This window comes from Muscardinus avellanarius (genome assembly GCF_963383645.1).
Source record: "Muscardinus avellanarius genome assembly, chromosome: 4".
Lineage (NCBI taxonomy): Eukaryota > Metazoa > Chordata > Mammalia > Rodentia > Gliridae > Muscardinus > Muscardinus avellanarius.
In genome coordinates, this window is record NC_137789.1 from 68886899 (window position 1) to 68907393 (window position 20495).

Genomic DNA, 20495 nt, shown 5'->3' on the forward strand with positions numbered 1-20495 from the left:
TAAAGGTATAGAAGGGTTAAAAGTACATGCTACAACACAGATACAGAGAGTGAGCAAGGAAACGAGATTGAGGAGATGGAAATATTCTTAATAAGCAGCTCTATGGGTGAGAGAGGGGATTTACAAGATACAAACAGAAGATCTAGACTGAAAAGCCAGTTTTGTTTTGTTTTGTGCTTTGGATTTTCATGGTTTATTAATGACAAACACTCTGCATTATAACTCTTCCAGTCAGAAGTTCTTGGAGACGCTGCCGTCCGCCTTGGCCAGCCGCAGAATAGAATCATCTGACTCACCCATCCTGCGAATGGCCCACGATAGCACAGGTTTAAACTGGCCATTAAACTGCCTGTGACCTTGCCAACCTGGGCCACGTTATCTGGATGGGTGCATGGTCCTTGAAACTGATAATAAGTTTGCTGGCGGAGCATTTCCGCTGGCACTTACAGGTCCACGAATTCGCCGGCATCATTCTGCAAGTCAAGACACTACCAGCTGCCTCCACACGGGCGGAAGCGTAGAAAGGATGGAAGGCCAGTTTTAATTTGTTTTTTTTTTTCCTTTTTTTTTTAATAGTGCACTGTATTCATACATCATAGTGGGATACAAATTTTTGTAGACATACATGCACACATCGCCCAGTCAGCCCCCACCTGATCCCCACCCCATTCTCTTCCCATCCCTCCCTCCCATGCTTGGCTTAGTGGTTGACATCTAGTATTATAGCAATTTATCCAAAATTAAAAATGATAATCTCACATAACAGTTTCATTTGTCTGATACCAAGCTTTTGATGACTTAAAGATAACATTTCAATATTTCTTTTTACTTTCTTTCTTACCAGAGAATATTTTTTTCTATTTTTTTAGGTGAAACTATCATATATTTATATATTTATTTTTCAGAAAAAAAATCTATCCTAATATGGAATATGGACTCTAGATACCCAAAACGATCTTGAAAAAGAACAAAGCTAGAAGATATATATTTTCTGATTTCAAACCATATAAAGCTACAATAATTGAAACAGTATAGTACTATTCTAAAGGCAGATATATAAATCATTGGAGTTAAATAAAAGCCTAGAGCTAAATTCTTCCCTATATTGTCAAGTTATTTTTGACAAGGTTTCCATGAACATTTGGTGGTGGAAAAAATAATCTTTTAACTAAATATTGTTGAAACATAATAATTACATGGAAAAGAATAAAATTGGACCCTTACCTAATCCCATATACAAATATTAACTCAAAATAGATAAAAGACCTAAATATAAATCTTAAGACTATAAACTTTTAGGAGAAAATCTGGGTCATAAACCCTCACAACCATGAAATTGGCAGTGATTTCTTGGATATGATTTCAATGGCACAGGCAACAGAAGAGTATACAAACTCCCTAAAAAAATTGTATATCCAAAGACAATGTAAACAGAGTTAACAGTTACTAATAGAATGGGATAAAATATTTCCAAATGCTATATCTGAAGGTATATTAATATTCCAACTAGAAATCCTAAAAATTAACAACAATAAAGGCAAACAATACAATTTAGAGATAGGTAAAAGACTAACATAAATAATGAATCTCCACAGATAACCAATCTTGGTTGTCTGTTGGATGGAAAATCTTGTTTCTCTGGTTCTGGTGTGTGTTACCTATTTCTTCTTTGTAGTTAATCTCTTTGAGTATTTTCTCTAGTGCTGGTTTTGAAGACATAAATTCCTTCAGTTTCTGTTTGTCATGGAAGCTTCTTATTTCTCCATCTAATTTGATAGAAAGTTTTTCTGGGTAGGAAATTTTTGGCTGGAAGTTGTTTTCTTTCAGAGTTTGTAATATGTTACTCCAAGCTCTTCTGGCTCTCATAACTTGGTTCGGGAAGTCTGGAGTGATTCTAATTGGTTTGCCTCTGAATGTCACTTGGCCCTTTGCTTTTGTTGCCTTTAAGATTCTCTGCTTGGCTTCCACATTGGTCATTTTGACAGTTATGTGGCGTGGGGATCCTCTTCTCCGATCCTGTCTAAAGGGAGTTCTATAAGTTTCCAGGACCTGTGTATCGACCTCTTGCTCTATGTTTGGAAAATTTTCTGCTATTACTTCCTTGAAGAGATTGTTGATCCCTTTGGTTTCACTTTCTTTTCCCTCCTCTATTCCAATTTTTCTTAGGTTAGCTCTCTTAAAATGGGCCCATATTTCTTCAATATCAGATTCCTGCTGTCGGATATTTTTTCCTAGATTAGAAACTATGCGTTTATTTTTGGAATGATCATCTTCTAAGAGTGAGATTCTGTTCTCCATGTGGTCTAATCGGTTGTTTGTGCTTTGAATTGAGGCCTTTACTTCATTAATTGCATCCTTTATCTCCTTTTGGCTCTCTCTGAGTTCTTTTTGAAGCACCTCTATTATTTCTACAGTTATTTTCCTGATTTGATCTTCTAGAAATCTCTGATTTTCTGTTTTATCGGGTTCTGATGTTGTGGGGTTGTGGGCATTCATTGCTCCAGTATTATTCCTCTTTCCCATGATTTTGGATGTTTGTGCCTTCTCTGGGTTCTTCCCTTGGGTCACTATGACTTCACTTAAGGTGCTCTGGATCTCGAGTCTGTAGTATCTCAGACCCCACTACTCCTTTACTGGGTTGTATCACAGAGTCTCTGACCCAGAGAGTCAATAGAGGCTGCTTTAGACTGTGGGGGGTGCCAGGTTGCCCATTCTCCTATGGTGTGATATCTCTGCCACCGCCCCTCCCCCACTGGGTCAAGTCCCAGGGAGTACAGTACTGGGATTTCTCCTCTGTGGCCCGCAATTTGACTCACTGTTCTTGAGTATGCAGATGTAGCTGTACTGGCTTCACTGAATTCGCTGCTGCTGCCGCTGGTGGCAATATGGCGCCGCTGTTACACCCTCCGCCGTGGGGCTGGTGTTTTTCTTCTTGGTTTTGATTTCCACTCTGAATCCCTGCAGTGTGTGCTGAGCTCAGCCACTGGGAGCTTTAGATGCTCTCTGCGCCGAGAAATCCCGCCTGTCTGTTCCGCAGCGGCTCACCTCGGCTTGCTGTAGCCGTCTGGTGAACTCCCCGCTGCCGCCGGCAGTATGGCGCTACTGCTGCGTCTGTGGCTCTGTTCTCAGTCCGCTTTCTCTCTGGAGCCTGGTGATTTTTTTGTTTCTCTGGTGATGGTGTTTTCTGGCTATGAAAGGTGCTGATTTTGTGGTAATGGAAATTGGTTGTTAGCGGAGCTCTTAAGCCCCGCTTTTCTCGGTCACCATCTTCCCGGAAGTCCGCCAGTTTTAATTTGAAGCTCACAAAGTTTCAAGAATGATAGTGTCTAATGAGCCCCATACAAAAATACTATTCTGAAAAGGAGGTATGGATGCAAAGTCAGGTTAAGACATAATAAAATGTTTTTGCTAAAGTACTTGGTAGGGTGAGACAGGAGGATCACACATTTGAGGCCACGTATTTGAGTATCTTGTTGAGACCCTGTTTCAAAATAAAAAATAAAAGAGCTGGGTGTGTGGCTCAGAGGTTGAATATCCCTGGGTTCAATTCTCAGTATCAACAAAAGGAGGGGAAAAATTTTTTTGCTAAAAATCCCAAGGTGGAGGTATGTTGTTCAAACATTTTACAACTTCAGTGCAGAAACATTTTTATCACATCTTCACACATTGTTTTCACAAGAAAATATAAAATAATGAGTAATCTAACTTTATAATGGCCACATCAACAAACACATAAAAACATTTTACAGTTGCTTAATAATAAAGACTGTATGCTTTCATAGAGACAAAAATCATTATCTGGTCGACATTTAGTTTCCCATGATTTGCTTTATAAACAATAAAAGATAATTGAATTATATTTCACAAAGTATTTTAGTACCAATTTCATTTTAAATCCTTTCAATTTAAAGACATTAAAATTTTCATGACTTATATAGAAGATGCTAGAATTTATCCACATATATATTAATTACATGATCATAGTCTAGATTTTGTATTGATTGTAGGGAATAATATTATTAAATATTTTTTCTTTTCTCTCTTTTTTGGATGGATTATTGGAGATTGAACCCAAGGGCACTTTACCACTGACCTACATTCCCAGCCTTTTTATTTTTTATTTTGATATAGGGTCTCTCTAAATTGCTGACACCGGTCATGAACTTGGGATCTTCCTGAGATATACCCATGAGTCACTAAACCTGAAATATTGTTATATTTTCTAAAAGCTTGATACTTCTCAACTGAAGTGAAAAAATAGAGAATCAAATCATTTTTCTTTGATAGTTTCAGATATGTTTCACATACAGCAGTAACAAAGAGAACATACTGCAAAATATCTTCATGTTTGATACTCTTTGTCTGTTTTCTGCTGTAAAGCTTGATACACTATCAGCTAAACTTGAACTTAATACCAAGAGTTTGTCTTGACCTAGGCTACTGTTAAAAAATTGCGAATACTCCTTCACTCCAAAGCATCCAAGAATGTTTCTTATTTCTGTGCTTGAAAGTGTCTTTTGATAGCAGAGTCAAAAGAACAGCTAAAACCACTTTTATACATAGAGATTATCTTTTGATTTGTGGCTATTTGCACTTAAAGATGATATTTTATATTTCTGGCTGTCTATAGAGCCTTTAAAGTGCCGATTTTGTTGTCCATTTCTTGGTGTTGAACAAACATACAACAATCTCTACTGTAGTTTAGGAACATCTCTCTGAAGGTGTTTTCCAAAACCTCCTCATTAAAGATCATTTAATCTTCCCAAATTCAGCCTCATCATCTATAAAATGGAAAAGAAATGCTGATTTCATAGAAAATATCAAAGATTAAATATGTTACCATATCTAAAATGCCTAGTGAAGACCTAAACTTGGCACATAGAATAGAATCAATAAAAAGCAATTTTTTTTTTTTGCTAAAGATTATATTAGGAAGCCAGGCATGGTGGCTCAGGTTTGCAATCCCAGCATTCTGGAGGCTGAGACAGGAGAATCAAGGTTCGCAGACAGCCTCCACTACTTAGTGAGGTCCTCTGCACCTTAGTGAGACCCAGTTTCAAAATAAAGAATAAAAAACAAGGCAAGGGGTGTAGCTCGGAGGTCAAATGCCCCTGGGTTCCATCTCAAAAAAATAATTATATTAGGAATCTATGGGTCTTGTCTCTCAAAATATTAAACTTGCCAACTCCATCATTTTCACTCCATTTAAGTGAGGCTGAAGCACATTTACCAAGGAGTTGATGCTCATTATTCTCCTGGAAAAGGCTGTTTCTTCACCATCCAGGTTTTAGTTTGGAGTAGTAGAAAGTGTGATCCCTTTTCTCAGAAGTTCCTCATAAGAGCCATGGCCAGTACTATTATTCTTTTTCTTTTTTTTTTTTTTTGTGGTACTGGGGATTGAACCCACAGGCATTCTATCCCTGAGATATACCCCTAGCCCTATTTCATTTTGTATTTTGAAACAGGGTCTCATTAAGTTGTGTGGGGCTTTACTAAGTGACTGAGGCTGTCTATGAACCTGTAATCCTTCTATCTCAGACTTCCATGTACTGGGATTACAGGAGTGTGCCATCACACCCAGCTTCACAGCTAGCATTTCTATAACAAAGACAGAAAGAGAAAGCATAACAAAGTTATTTTAGGGGAGCCTTTGGACAGGGAAAAACTTTATTATTATTATTATTATTATTATTATTATTATTATTATTATTATTATTTTGCTTAGATTCAATGAAGAGTGGCCAACATGTGAAAATATGATTGAACAAAAAGTTATGATCTACTGTAGTAGATTGGAAATTTAGCAAGGCCTGTCTATTTAGATTCTTCTGGGCCTCTCTGTGTGGTTTTCCTTTCTCCTAGGTATGCAGCAGGATCCCTTCTAGAATGAAGGTCATATTATCTACTATCAGACGAGGTAGGTCAGATAATTTCTTTATGGTTGAGTTGCAAAGGGCCTCACTAGGCAGTAGCTGAGGCTGTCCTCGAACCGTGATCCTCCTGTCTCAGTCTCCCAAATGCCGGGATTACAAGTGTGCACCACCATGCCCAGCTCAAAAAAATGTTTTAATTAAAAAATAAAAAGGGCTGGGAGTACAGCTCAGAGGTAGAATGCCCCCAGGTTCAATCTCCATATATGATCTAATTAAGATAGGCAGAACTGATGCTGGCTTTTGTGAATGAGTGAATATATAAAGTGATCTCTTTCAAATCCACTTTCTAACTAGTTTCAGGGGATCAGTAGCAATGTTCTGAGACACAGAAAATGCTGTCATGTCACTTCAGAGAAGAGGGAATGAAAATGAAAACTCACCAGTGATTCAGCGCCCGGGACATTTACAACACCACAGTGAGCACAGATCCATCAAGACGCCATCTGTCAACGACCATCCCTCAGCACTGCCAAGACGCGGCCGCGGCTGCCTGCCTCCATCCCTCTGCTGGGCGACAGCCAGCCCCTAAATCACCACTTCAAAGTCACCTGGAATTTAGATTCCCCTTCTCTATGTTTTTCATTGATTTTCCACCTGTACTTCAAGCCCAAAACTAAAGAATGTTTGATTCACTATTGTAAGTAAGGGCAATGTGATTACATATGAATGCAGTACAAGATTATGTAGGTTAGGAAAAAAAGTGGAAAAAGAACTGATGGGGCAGAAAACTCTTTTTTTTTTTTTCCTGTTTCTTTTTTTGTGTGTGTGTTTGTGATATGGGGAATGGAACCCAGAGCATTTCTACCTCTGAGCTACACCCCTGGTCCTATTCTTTAGTGTTTTTATTTTTTGAAACAGGGTCTCACTGAGTTGCAAAGGACCTCGTTAAGTAGCTGAGGCTGTCCTTGAACCATGATCCTCTGGTCTTTGCCTCCTGAATGCTGGGATTGCAAGTGTGCAACACCACACCCGGTCTAGAAAAGTCTTTTAGGGTGTGTGTGTGTGGCAAAAGTCTACAAGAGGAGAAGGGAAGTGACTCTATCCCTTGGAGAGAAAATATTTTGAGAGAGGCAAGAGAAGATGGCAATGACCAGAAAAGCAAATGTAGATCCCCATCTGCTCAAACATCTAACTTCAGCAAAAGCTTCATGTAGCAAGTTGATATACTGGGTCAACTACTGCTGAAAGCAAGTAGACACTGCACAGCCCTGGGGATCACAGCCCCTATAACACCAGCAGATAACAGAGTGCTGAAAAGCTGAGTGGAAAGATAGCTTTCATCCTCAGGCATCCCAAAAAATATTTTAAAGAATCACAAACTCAAAATGCAGTGGCCAGGGAAAGAAGAAACCCTATCTATGTACCTGGCTGAAGTAATATTGGATATGCTATTGATTTTTCTTCCTAGATTTCTACATCCATAGCATTTGATACTATGTGCATGTAGCAAACTCACCACCTGGTCATAGTTCAGTATCAGAAAATGGGCTTTTGAGTGCAGCATGGTGGAGCACACCTGTAATCCCAGGACTTGGGAGGCTAAGACAGGAGCATTACAGGTTCAAGGCCAGCCTCAGCAACTTAGTGAGACCCTCAGCAATTTAGTGAGAGCCTGTTTCAAAATAAACAAGTAGTTTGGCATGGTGGCACACACTTGTAATCCCAGTATTTGGGAGGATAATATAGGAGGATCACAGGTTCTTGGCCAGCCTTAGCTACTTAGTGAGGCCCTCCACAACTTAGTGAGACCCTGCTTCAAAAGAAAGAATAAAAAATACAGCTGGGAGTATAGCTTGGAGGTACAATATCCCTGGGTTCAATATCCAGTACTGCAAAAAATAAAAGATAAAAAATAAGTAAAAAATGTAAAATAGGGCTGGACATGTAGCTCAGTAGTGGAATACCCCTGGTTTAGTATCTAGTATCACACACACACACACACACACACACACACACACACACCACATGCACACGCACACGCACACACATGCACACATACGTTTTTGGCTCTAAGGAGGAAGGAGAGAAAGATTAATCAGAAATTGTTTAGATCCAACCAATTGCCAATCCATGCCAATTCTGCTTCCAATATAAATTTTCTCTTCTCTTTTATTTCTATGTTTATTTCCCCAAGTCAGGCTTTCCCTCCTTCTCTCTTGAATTGTTATTTCTATCTAATCAAGGCTGGAATTAAATAGAGCCTACACCATTTGTCAGATGAATAGTTCTAAAATTCTCATCTGATGTTATCCTGCTCAAAACTTACTTTTTGTGAACACTCCAACCCACATTCTTTGACATCTAGTTTTAAACACAGACCAGCATGCCTAAGTCATGAAGTCTAATAAAGTTTTTGTTCAAAATATTAGAAATCAGCTGAGCATGGTGGCACACACCTTTAATCTCAGTACTTGGGAGTCTGAGACCAGAGAATCACAGTTTCAGGATCAGCCTCAGCAACTTAGCTAGACTATCAGCAACCTATTGAGCTGTTTCAAAACAAACACAAAAATTTTAAAAGGGAGAGCTGGGGGTATACCTCAGAGTTTAATCCCCAGTACCAAAGTAACAATCAACGGGGCAATTTGGTGCAAATGTGTAATCCCAAGAGGACTGCAACTTTACAACAGTGTATGACAACTTGGAGAGACCTTGCCTCAAAATACAATGGGACTAGGGGTGTCAGAAATAGAATGTTCCTTAGCTCAATCTGCAGCATGGAAGAAAGGAAGGAAGGAAGGAAGGAAGGAAGGAAGGAAGGAAGGAAGGAAGGAAGGGAAGGGAGGGAGGGAGGAAAGAAGGGAGGGAGCCAAGTCTTGTCCCACATGAACTTTCTGGATTCAGACTGACTGTCTCACTGACACATTCCTGGTGCTCGGTTGTTAACAGTCACTAGACTTTATATCTCCTTTTGGCTTATATCCCATTCTTTAAATTTTATTTCAAATTCTGCTTTTCCTAATTTTATCCCTCCCTTCCCTAGTGGAATTTCCAGAGAGATTGATATGAGATTGTAGGAAAACTTTGAAGGGGCCATCCAGGGTGTTATTTCTTTATAACTTGTATGATATTCTTCCTAATCTCTTGAATCCACATGGCTCTAGGAAGTGGCCACTATCAAAGGAAAGAAAATGTCATGATGAGTACAAATACTTCCAACTGTTCTACAAAACTTCACTGATATTAGACATCTATCTACTTGCAATTTGTGTCAACTTGGCCACAGATTGTGTGTGTGTGTGTGTGTGTGTGTGTGTGTGTGTGTGTGTGTGTGTGTGTGTGCTGGGAACTGAACCCAGGGCCATTCTACTTCCAAAGTACATCTCCTGTCCTAATTATTTATTTTTAAACAGAGTATTGCTAGGTTATTGGAAGTCTTGATACTTGCTGAAACTGTCCTTGAACCTGTGATCCTACTGTCTCAGGCTCCCAAGTCCTGGGATTACAAGTGTGTACTAATACACCCAGCTCACAGATCACTCTTCATTTCAATGATTTATTATGCTTTAGAAATTTTTTTGTTTTTAATTTAAAAAAATTTTTTTTGTATTTTTTATTATTTTTATTTAATATATTTTATTGGTGCATTGTAGTCAAACATCTCAATGTAATACAAGACTTGTGAGGATATACAAGCACACATAATCCAATTAGCTTTTATCCAATTCCCATTCCATTTTCTCTCCCTCCCTCAATCCCATTCTTGATTTAGTGATTAACTTTGATATATTTGTTTAAGTACATCATGTGCTTTAAAGAGATTCCATCTTCCCCCAACCCATCCCCTCTGATTGGTCACCTTAATTGTTCCTAGATAGGGCTTTTTCTTCAACTAGATTTCCTCCTATTACCCATTTCTTCCTAGTTTTTGTATATTAGGGAAAGCATCTGATTTTTTTTTATTTTCTGTGATATTTTTCTATGTATGCCACATTGCAGGTTCCAATCCCACTCTTGAAGGCCCAGCACTGGCCTTCCTTGCCTCATGACAGGTTCCAATCCTGACCTCGGAGGCCCCAGCACCGGCCTTGCCTTAAGGCAGGCTCTTATCCCAGCCTTACTGGCTCCAGCAATGGACTCACCACATGGCAGGCTCTGATTCTGGTCTTGTTGACCCCATCACCAGCCTTGCCACATGTCAGACTCCGATCCCAGTCTCACTGGCCATGCCACCAGCCTCGGAGGCCCCAGCACACCAGCCTTGCCTCACAGCAAGGTCCGATCCCGGCCTCGCTGGCCCCGGCAATGGCCTCAACCCTCAGCAGGCTCCAATCCCATCCTCGGAGGCCCCAGCACCGGCCTTGCCTCATGGCAGGCTCTGATCCCAGCCTCGCTGGCTCTGGCACCAGCCTCATCCCTCAACAGGCTCCAGTCCTGGGCTCAGAGACCCAAGAACCAGCCTTGCCTCACAGTAGGCTCCGATCCTGGCTTTGCTGGCCTGGGCAACAGCCTCACCCCTTGGCAGGATCTGGTCCAGGCCTCTGAGGCTCCAGCACCAGCCCTGCCTCATGGCAGGATCTGATCTTGGCCTCACTGGCTCCGGCACAGGCCTCACCCCTCGGCAAGCTTCGATCCCAGCCTCACTGGCCCCAGCATCGGCCCTACCTCACAGCAGGCTCCAATCTTGGCCTTGCCAGCCCTGATCCCGGCTTTGGAGGCCCCAGCACCTGCCTTGCCTCACAGCAAGCTCCTATTCCAGCCTTGCTGGCCCTGGCAATGGCCTCACCCCTCAGCAGGCTCTGATCCCAGCCTCAGAGGCCCCAGAACCAGCCTTGCCTCATGGTAGGCTCAGATACTGGCCTCACTGGCCCTGGTACTGGCCTCATCCCTGAGCAGGCTTCAATCTCGGCCTTGGAGGCCCCAACACCAGCCTTGCCTCATGGCAGGCTCCAATCTTGGCCTCGGAGGCCCCAGCACAGGCTCACCACATGGCAGGCTCCAATCGTGGCCTCACTGGCCCCAGCACCAGCCTTGCTGTGCATTGGGCTCTGGTCTCTATCACTATGTCACTATGAGCAGGTCACCTACAGATGTTCCTTTTTTCTTCCTTTTATTTTTTTGGTGGTATTGGGGTTACTGGAAACCCTTCTACCTCCAGCCTACACTCCTGGAGACCTATTTTATTTATATTTTTACTTGGAAACAGGGACTCTTAAACTAACGAGGCTGGCTTCGAACCTGCACAATCCTCCTGTTTCCACCTCCCAAATGCTGGGATTGCAAGCATGCGCCACCACGCCCAGCTTTCTTCCTTTTTTTTTTTTTTTTAATATATGAGAAAGCAGTACATGTCTTTGGCAAAAGCTGGGACCCCAAATACCTAGTAGCAATGAATTTTGTCTTCCCTCCAAAGGCAGAAGTCCACAGCTTCACTACGGATAGCAGTTTCTGCTGCTCCACCTGCACCCTGACCTCCCGCTTTGTGCAGAGGAGCTCGGTGGCCATGAGGGCTGATGTCTCCCAGAACATGCAGAGTGGTGGTCCACTCGGCTATGCGGGGCTCCCTCTGATACCCCCCAAAACCTTTTACCATTTAGCATGTTGTCCAGAATTCCAGAGCATGTGTGGCAGGAGCAGTCTACTTTGGGGGAGATTTCCTCAAAATTTCAAGGTAGATTGGACTGGATCTGTCTGCCCCTCCATATACTGGTCACCACCACCACCACTGCCACCACTGCTATCTTGGTTCTCTCCTGAACACCTTTCCCACACAGTATGTTTTCCAGAATTCCCAAGCATGTGCAGCAGTAGCAGTCTACCTTTGAGAGCATTGCTTTAAAATTTTAAGGTGGATTGGATTGGATCTCTATATCTACCAAATACTGACCACTGCTGCCACTTCCATAGCCATCTCAGTTCTCTTCCGATCACCTTATTCACACAGCATGTTGCCCCAAATTCCCAAGCATGTGCGGCAGTAGCATTCTACCTTTGGGGCAATTTCTTCAAAAGATCAAGGTGGATTGAATCATATATCTGTCTCTCCTGAATACTGGCCGCCACCATTGCCTCTGGATCCACCATCTCAATTCACTCCCAAACACTTTTCCCTCACAGCAAGTTGTCCAGAATTCCTAAGCATGCATGGCCGTAGCAGCCTACCTGTGGGGCAATTTCTTCTAAAGCTCAAGGTGGATTGCATTGGATCTCTGCCTCTCCCAAATACTGGCCTCCTCTGCCACTGCCATCATTGCCTTACTCCTGGTTCTCCACTGAGCTTCTTCTGGTTTTTTGCCAGTACAATGCTGTTTTTATTACAATGGCTTTGTAGTATAGTTTAAAGTCAGGTATTGTGATTTTTCCTGCATGGTTTTTGTTGCTGAGAACTACCTTAGCTATTCTGGGCTTTTTGTTATTTCAGATAAATTTAAGAACTGATTTTTCTATGTGAGGAATGACCTTGGTAGTTTAATGGGCATTGCATTAAATCTGTAGATCACTTTTGGAAGGATGGCCATTTTAATGATATTTATTCTGCCAATCCATGAACATGGAAGATCCTTCCATTTTCTAAGATCTTCAATTTCTTTTTTCAGTTTTTATAATTTTCTTTGTTGATATCTTTTACCTCCTTGGTCAAGTTTATTCCTAAGTATTTTTTTTTTTTTGTGGGAGATCCTGAGTGGAAGTGTTTTCTGAATTTCTTTTTCAGTGGATTTATGGTTGGTGTACAGGAATGCTTCTGATTTTTCAAGATTGATTTTGTATCCAGATACTTTGCTGAATTTTATATATATATATATATATATATATATATATATATATATATATATATTTTTTTTTTTTTTAATTGGTGCACTGTATTCATACATCATAGTGGGATACAAACTTTTGTAGACATACATGCGCACATAGCCCAGTCAGCCCCCACCCGATCCCAACCCCATTCTCTCCCCATCCCTCCCTCCCATGCTTGGCTTAGTGGTTGACATCTAGTATTATAGCAATTTATCCAAAATTAAAAAATTAAAATAATCTCACATAACAGTTTCATTTGTCTGATACCAAGCTTTTGATGACTTAAAGATAACATTTCAATATTTCTTTTTACTTTCTTTCTTACCAGAGAATATTTTTTCTATTTTTTTAGGTGAAACTATCATATATTTATATATTTATTTTTCAGGAAAAAAAATCTATCCTAATATGGAATATGGACTCTAGATACCCAAAACGATCTTGAAAAAGAACAAAGCTAGAAGATATATATTTTCTGATTTCAAACCATATAAAGCTACAATAATTGAAACAGTGTAGTACTGTTCTAAAGGCAGATCTATAAACCATTGGAGTTAAATAAAAGCCTAGAGCTAAATTATTCCCTATTATGTCAAGTTATTTTTGACAAGGTTTCCACGAACATTTGGTGGTGGAAATAATAATCTTTTAACTAAATATTGTTTAAACATAATAATTACATGGAAAAGAATAAAGTTGGACCCTTACCTAATCCCATATACAAATAATAACTCAAAATAGACAAAATACCTAAATATAAATCTTAAGACTATAAACTTTTAGGAGAAAATCTGGGTCATAAAACCTCACAACATTGAAATTGGCAGTGATTTCTTGGATATGATTTCAATGGCACAGGCAACAGAAGAGTATACAAACTCCCTAAAAAAATATAAAAAAATTCTATATCCAAAGACAATGTAAACAGAGTTAACAGTTACTAATAGAATGGGATAAAATATTTCCAAATGCTATATCTGAAGGTATATTAATATTCCTACTAGAAATCCTAAAAATTAACAACAATAAAGGCAAACAATACCATTTAGAGATAGGTAAAAGAATAACATAAGTAATGAATCTCCACAGATAACCAATCTTGGTTGTCTGTTGGATGGAAAATCTTGTTTCTCTGGTTCTGGTGTGTGTTACCTATTTCTTCTTTGTAGTTAATCTCTTTGAGTATTTTCTCTAGTGCTGGTTTTGAAGACATAAATTCCTTCAGTTTCTGTTTGTCATGGAAGCTTCTTATTTCTCCATCTAATTTGATAGAAAGTTTTGCTGGGTAGGAAATTTTTGGCTGGAAGTTGTTTTCTTTCAGAGTTTGGAATATGTTACTCCAAGCCCTTCTGGCTCTCATGACTTGATTTGGGAAGTCTGGAGTGATTCTAATTGGTTTGCCTCTGAATGTCACTTGGCCCTTTGCTTTTGTTGCCTTTACGATTCCCTGCTTGGCTTCCACATAGGTCATTTTGACAATTATGTGGTGTGGGGATCCTCTTCTCCGATCCTGTCTAAAGGGAGTTCTATAAGTTTCCAGGACCTGTGTATCAACCTCTTGCTCTATGTTTGGAAAATTTTCTGCTATTACTTCCTTGAAGAGATTGTTGATTCCTTTGGTTTCACTTTCTTTTCCCTCCTCTATTCCAATTATTCTTAGGTTAGCTCTCTTAAAATGGGCCCATATTTCTTCAATATCAGATTCCTGCTGTCGGATATTTTTTCCTAGATTAGAAACTATGCGTTCATTTTTGGAATGATCATCTTCTAAGAGCGAGATTCTGTTCTCCATGTGCTCTAATCGATTGTTTGTGCTTTGAATTGAGGCCTTTACTTCATTAATTGCATCCTTTATCTCTTTTTGGCGCTCTCTGAGTTCTTTTTGAAGCACCTCTATTATTTCTACAGTTATTTTCCTGATTTGATCTTCTAGAAATCTCTGATTTTCTGTTTTATCGGGTTCTGATGTTGTGGGGTTGTGAGCATTCATTGCTCCAGTATTATTCCTCTTTCCCATGATTTTGGATGTTTGTGCCTTCTCTGGGTTCTTCCCTTGGGTCACTATGACTTCACTTAAGGTGCTCTGGTTCTTGAGTCTGTAGTATCTCAGACCCCACTACTCCTTTACTGGGTTGTATCACAGAGTCCCTGACCCAGAGAGTCAATAGAGGCTGCTTTAAACTATGGGGGGTGCCAGGTTGCCCATTCTCCTATGGTGTGATATCTCTGCCACCGCCCCTCCCCCACTGGGTCAAGTCCCAGGGAGTACAGTACTGGGATTTCTCCTCTGTGGCCCGCAATTTGACTCACTGTTCTTGAGTACGCAGATGTAGCTGTACTGAATTCGGTGAATTCGCTGCTGCTGCCGCCAGTGGCAATATGGCGCCGCTGGTATGCCCTTGGCCATGAGGCTGGCGTATTTCTTGTTGGTTTTGATTTCCACTCTGAATCCCTTCAGCCTGTGCTGAGCTCAGCCACTGGGAGCTTTAGATTTTACCTGCGGCGAGAAATCCTGCCTGGCTTTTTCGCAGCGGCTCACCTCGCCTTGCTGAAGCCATCTGGTCAATTTGCCTCTGCCACCGGCAGTATGGCGCTGCTGCCGCATCCTCGGTGTATCTCCTCTGTGGCTCTGAGCTCTGTTCTCAGTTCGCTTTCTCTCTGGAGCCTGGTGATTTTTTTGTTTCTCTGGTGATGGTGTTTTCTGGCTATGAAAGGCACTGATTTTGTGGTAATGGAGATTGGTTGTTAGCGGGGCTCTTAAGCCCGCTTTTCTCAGTCGCCCTGCTGAATTTGTTGATCAGTTCTATAAGTCTTTTGGTTGAATTTGTTGGGTTTTCTATATATAGTATCATGTCATCTGAAAATAGTGAAAGTTTGAGTTCTTTTTTTCCTATTTGTACTCCTCTGATTTCCTTTCCTTGCCTTATTGCTCTGGCTAGAGTTTCTAGTACTATATTGAAGAGAAGTGGTGATAATGGACATCCTTTTCTCATTCCTGTTTTTAGGGGGAATTCTTAAAGTTTTTCCCCATTTAATATATTGTTGGTGGTGGGCTTATTGTAGATTGCCTTAATAATGTTGAGATATGTTCCTTCTACTCCAATTCTCTGCAGTGTTTTTATCATAAATGGATATTGAATTTTATCAAATGCTTTTTCAGTGTCTATTGAAATGATCATGTGATTTTTGCCCTTGATTCTGTTTATATGGTGAATTATGTGGATTGATTTTCTTATGTTGAACCAGCCTTGCATCCCTGGGATGAACCCTACCTGGTCATGGTGTATGATTTTCTTGATGTGGTTTTGAATGCGTGTTGCTAGTATTTTGTTTAATAGTTTTGCATCCAAGTTCATCAGAGGTATAGGCCTGTAGTTTTCCTTCCTTGAACTGTCTTTATTCAGTTTGGGTATTAGTGAGATGTTGGCTTCATTGAATGTGTTTGGGAGAGTTCTGTTTTTTTCTATTTTGTGAAATAGTTTGAGGAGTATTGGGGTTAGCTCTTCTATAAAGGTTTTATAGAATTCACTTGGGAAACCATCTGGTCCTGAAATTTTCTTTGATGGTAAGCTCTTTATTGCTGTTTCAATCTCTTTGATTTTTATTGGTTGGTTTAAGTGTTCTATATCTTCTTGACTTAGCTTAGGAAGGTTGTATTTATCTAGGAAGTTGTTGATTTCCTCCAGATTTTCCATTTTGTTGGAGTATAGTTTTACAAAGTAGTTTCTGATAATCCTCTGGATTTCTTCAATTTCAGTAGTAATTTCTCCTTTTTCATCCCTTATCTTCATCATTTGGGTTGATTCTCTCTTTTTTTTTAGTTAGGTTGGCTAGTGGTTTATCTATCTTGTTAATTTTTTCAAGAAACCAGCTTTTGGTTTTGTTGTTGATTTTCTGTATTGTTTTTTATTCTCTATTCATTAATTTCTGCTCTAATTTTAATAATGTCTTGTCTTCTATTGGCTTTGGGGTTCAATTGTTCCTGCTTTTCAAGGGCTTTGAGGTGTGTCGTTAGGTCATTTATGTGAAGAGTTTCTGTTTTTCTTATGTGAGCACTCAGTGCTATAAATTTTCCTCTTAACAATGCCTTCAATGTGTCCCAGAGCTTTTGATATGTTGTATCTTTATTTTTGTTTGTTTCTAGAAATTTCTTGATTACACCTCTTACATCTTCTATGACCCATTCTTCATTCAGAAGTGTGGTGTTCAGTCTCCACATTTTTATGCTGTTTCTCTGGGTCTTCTTATAGTTGATTTCTAGTTTCATTCCATTATGGTCTGAAATGACACAGGGAAGTATGCAACATTTTTTAAATTTGCTAGTGCTCATTTTGTGTTCCAGGATGTGATCTATTTTGGAGAGGTTCTGTGAGCAGCTGAGAAAAATGTAAACTGCGCCGTAGTTGGATGAAATATTCTATATGTGTCCAACAGGTCCATTTGGTTGTTGGTGTTCTTTAGTTCTGAGACATCTTTACCTACCCTTTGTCTGGAAGATCAGTCTACTCTTGTGAGAGGTATGTTGAAGTCTCCCAGTATTATTGTATTTGGATTTATGTGTGACTTCATGTCACAAAGAGTTTGATATATGAAAGTAGCTGCACCTATGTTTGGGGCATAGATGTTGATTATTGTTATTTCCTCTTGCTGGATTTTTTCTTTTACAAGTAAAATATGACCTACTTTGTCTCTTCTAATAAGTTTGGGTTTGAAGTCTAACTAGTCTGATATCATAGTTGCTACACCTGCTTGTCTTTGAGTTCCATTAGCATGGAATACCTTGCTCCCGCCCTTTACCTTGAGTTTGTTCCTATCTTTACTTGTAAGGTGTGCTTCTTGTAAGCACCAGATGGATGGATTCTGGTTTTTAATCCATTTTGCCACTTTATGTCTCTTTATAGGGGAGTTGAGGCTATTTATATTCAGTGTGATTATAGAGAGATAATTTTTAATTCCTAACATGTTAAGATTTTATTTCTGCTTGAGATACTGTTTATTTGACTTTGCTTAGTTGTCTGCTGGATGGGAAATCTTGTATATGATTTCAATGGCACAGGCAACAAAAGGGTAAACAAACTCCATAAAAAATATTGTATATCCAAAGACAATGTAAACAGAGTTAAAAGTTACTGATAGAATGGGATAAAATATTTCCAAATGCTATATCTGAAGGTATATTAATATGCCAATGAGAAATCCTAAAAAATTAGCAACAATAAAAGCAAATAATACAATTTAGAGATATATAAAAGACTAACATGAATAATGAATCTCCAAAGATAACCAATCTTAGTTGTCTGTTGGATGGAAAATCTTGTTTCTCTGGTTCTGGTGTGTGCTACCTATTTCTTCTTTGCAGTTAATCTCGTTGAGTATTTTCTCTAGTGGTGGTTTTGAAGACATAAATTCCTTCAGTTTCTGTTTGTCATGGAAACTTCTTATTTCCCCATCTAATTTGATAGATAGTTTTGCTGGGTAGGAAATTTTTGGCTGGAAGTTGTTTTCTTTCAAAGTTTGGCATATGTTATTCCACACCCTTCTGGCTTTCATGACTTGGTTTGGGAAGTCTGGAGTGATTCTAATTGGTTTGCCTCTGAATGTCAAGTGGCCTTTTGTTTTTGTTGTCTTTAAGATTCTCTCCTTGGCTTCCACATAGGTCATTTTGACAATTATGTGGTGTGGGGATCCTCTTCTCCGATCCTGTCTAAAGGGAGTTCTTTAAGTTTCCTGGACCTGTGTATCAACCTCTTGCTCTATGTTTGGAAAATTTTCTGCTATCACTTCCTTTAATAGATTATTGATACCTTTGGTTTCACCTTCTTTTCCCTCCTCTATTCCAATTATTCTTAGGTTAGCTCTCTTAAAATGGAATCATATTTCTTCAATGTCACATTCCTGCTGCCGGATTTTTTTTTTTGTTTGTTTCTAAATTAGAGACTATGTGTTCATTTTTGGAGTGATCATCTTCTAGGAGTGAGATTCTATTCTCCATGTGGTCTAATCTGTTGTTTATACTTTTAATTGAGGCCTTTATTTCAATGATTGCATCCTTTATCTCTTTTTGATTCTCTCTGAATTTTTTCGAAAGTCCTCTCTTATTTCTCTTATTTCTCTTATTTCAGTTATTTCCCTGATTTGATCTTCTAGAGATCTCTGAATTTCTGTGTTATCAGGTTCTGATGTTATGGGGTTGTGGACATTCATTGCTCCATTATTATTCCTCTTTCCCATGATTTCGGAAGTTTGTGCCTTCTCTGGGTTCTTCCCTGGGTCACTACGACTTCACTTAAGGTGCTCTGGATCTCGAGTCTATGGTATCTCAGACCACACTACTTCTTTACTGGGTTGTATCGTAGAGTCTCAGACCCAGGGAGTCAATCGAGGCTGCTTTAGACCATGGGGGTGCCAGGCAGTGCGTTCTTCCACAGGGAGCTGCAACTCTGGTGTGATATCTCTACCACCGGCACTCCCCCACTAAGCTGGACTGCAAACATCTCAGACCCAGGGAGACTATCTGTGCAAGTCCCTGGGAGTGCAGTACTTGCATTTCTCCTCTAGGTGCCACAATTTGACTCACTGTTGTTGAGTGCACTGATGGAGCTGTAGTGGACTCAGTGAACTCGCTGCTGCCGATGTTGGCAATATGGCGCCACTGCCACGCCCTTGGCTGTGAGGCTGGCATATCTCTTCTCTGGTTTTGAGCTCTGCTCTTAGTCCCTGCAGGGTATGGTGAGCCCGGCCCCTGGGAGCTTTAGATACTCCTTGCTCTGACAAAACTGCCTAATTCAGTCTGGCTCTTCCATGGCTTCTTGCCTCAGCTCGCTGTCCTCCCCCCTCCTCTCTGGAGCCTGGTGGCTTATTGAGTGTGCTGTTCTGGAGCCATTCGGTGAACTTGTCACTGCTGCTGGCAGTATGGTGCGGCTGCCACATCCTTAGCCATGAGGCTGGCATATCTTCTCTGGTTTTCATCTCAGTTCTGAGTCCCCCTCCTCTCTGGCTCCTGGTGCTGCGAGGGAAGATGTTACTGGTGCATCTCTGCGCCATGGCTCTGGCCGCCTCACTGTGAGCTGGTTTTTTTCTGCTGTCTGGTTGTTCTTGCATCCCTCTTTTTCTCTGCCCCTTGTATTTACTGTTTTTATTTCTCTGCTGATGGTGTTTTGGTTTTTTTTGTTTTTTGGCTATGAGAGGCTCTAATTTTGTGGTAATAGAGATCGATTGTTAGTGGGACTAGTAAGCGCCACTTTTCTCTGTCGCCATCCCCTCTAGAAATTTTAAATATAGTGTGTTGTGAATAGGAGGCTTTAACTGTTATCATTTGAGTCATGGAAACTACTTGGAAGCTAATTCAATACTAATATATTGATATTGTAAATCAAATATATAATTATGTATCTATATTAAAATATAGACCTTCAGTCAGATGTTGTGGCTAACTCCTGTTATTCCAGTAATTTGAAGGATTGACAGAAGGACCTGGAGTTTGAGGACAACAAACAAGACTCTTAAAAGTATAGTGAGACTGTGATAAAGTATATATATAAAGGCTGGGCTATAGCTTGGAGGTAGAATGTCCCTGTGTTCAATCTCCAGTGCTACACACACACACACACACACACACACACACACACACACACACCTTCATTAATGCTATTTGTCATGTGTTATTTAACAATGGAGATATGACCTGATAAATGCAAGTATCCTCTAAAATGGGGGAGAATGAACAAATTTGAAGCTATACAATTAGAGTTCACATTCCTGTCACTTAAAGTACAGGTTGACTAATACTAGTGCCTGAATAGATATCAGGTTAAGTGATTCAGG

At 40.0% G+C, this 20495-nt stretch overlaps 1 pseudogene across 1 annotated transcript; it reads right to left on the reverse strand.

Annotated features, from left to right (window-relative positions):
- Positions 1-231: 231 nt before the first annotated feature.
- LOC308262319 (small ribosomal subunit protein eS21-like) lies at positions 232-19601 on the reverse strand (annotated as a pseudogene). The gene is made up of 2 exons: positions 19485-19601; positions 232-473 (listed from the first exon to the last, which is right to left on the reverse strand). The product of its transcript is annotated as a small ribosomal subunit protein eS21-like (transcript).
- Positions 19602-20495: the final 894 nt, after the last annotated feature.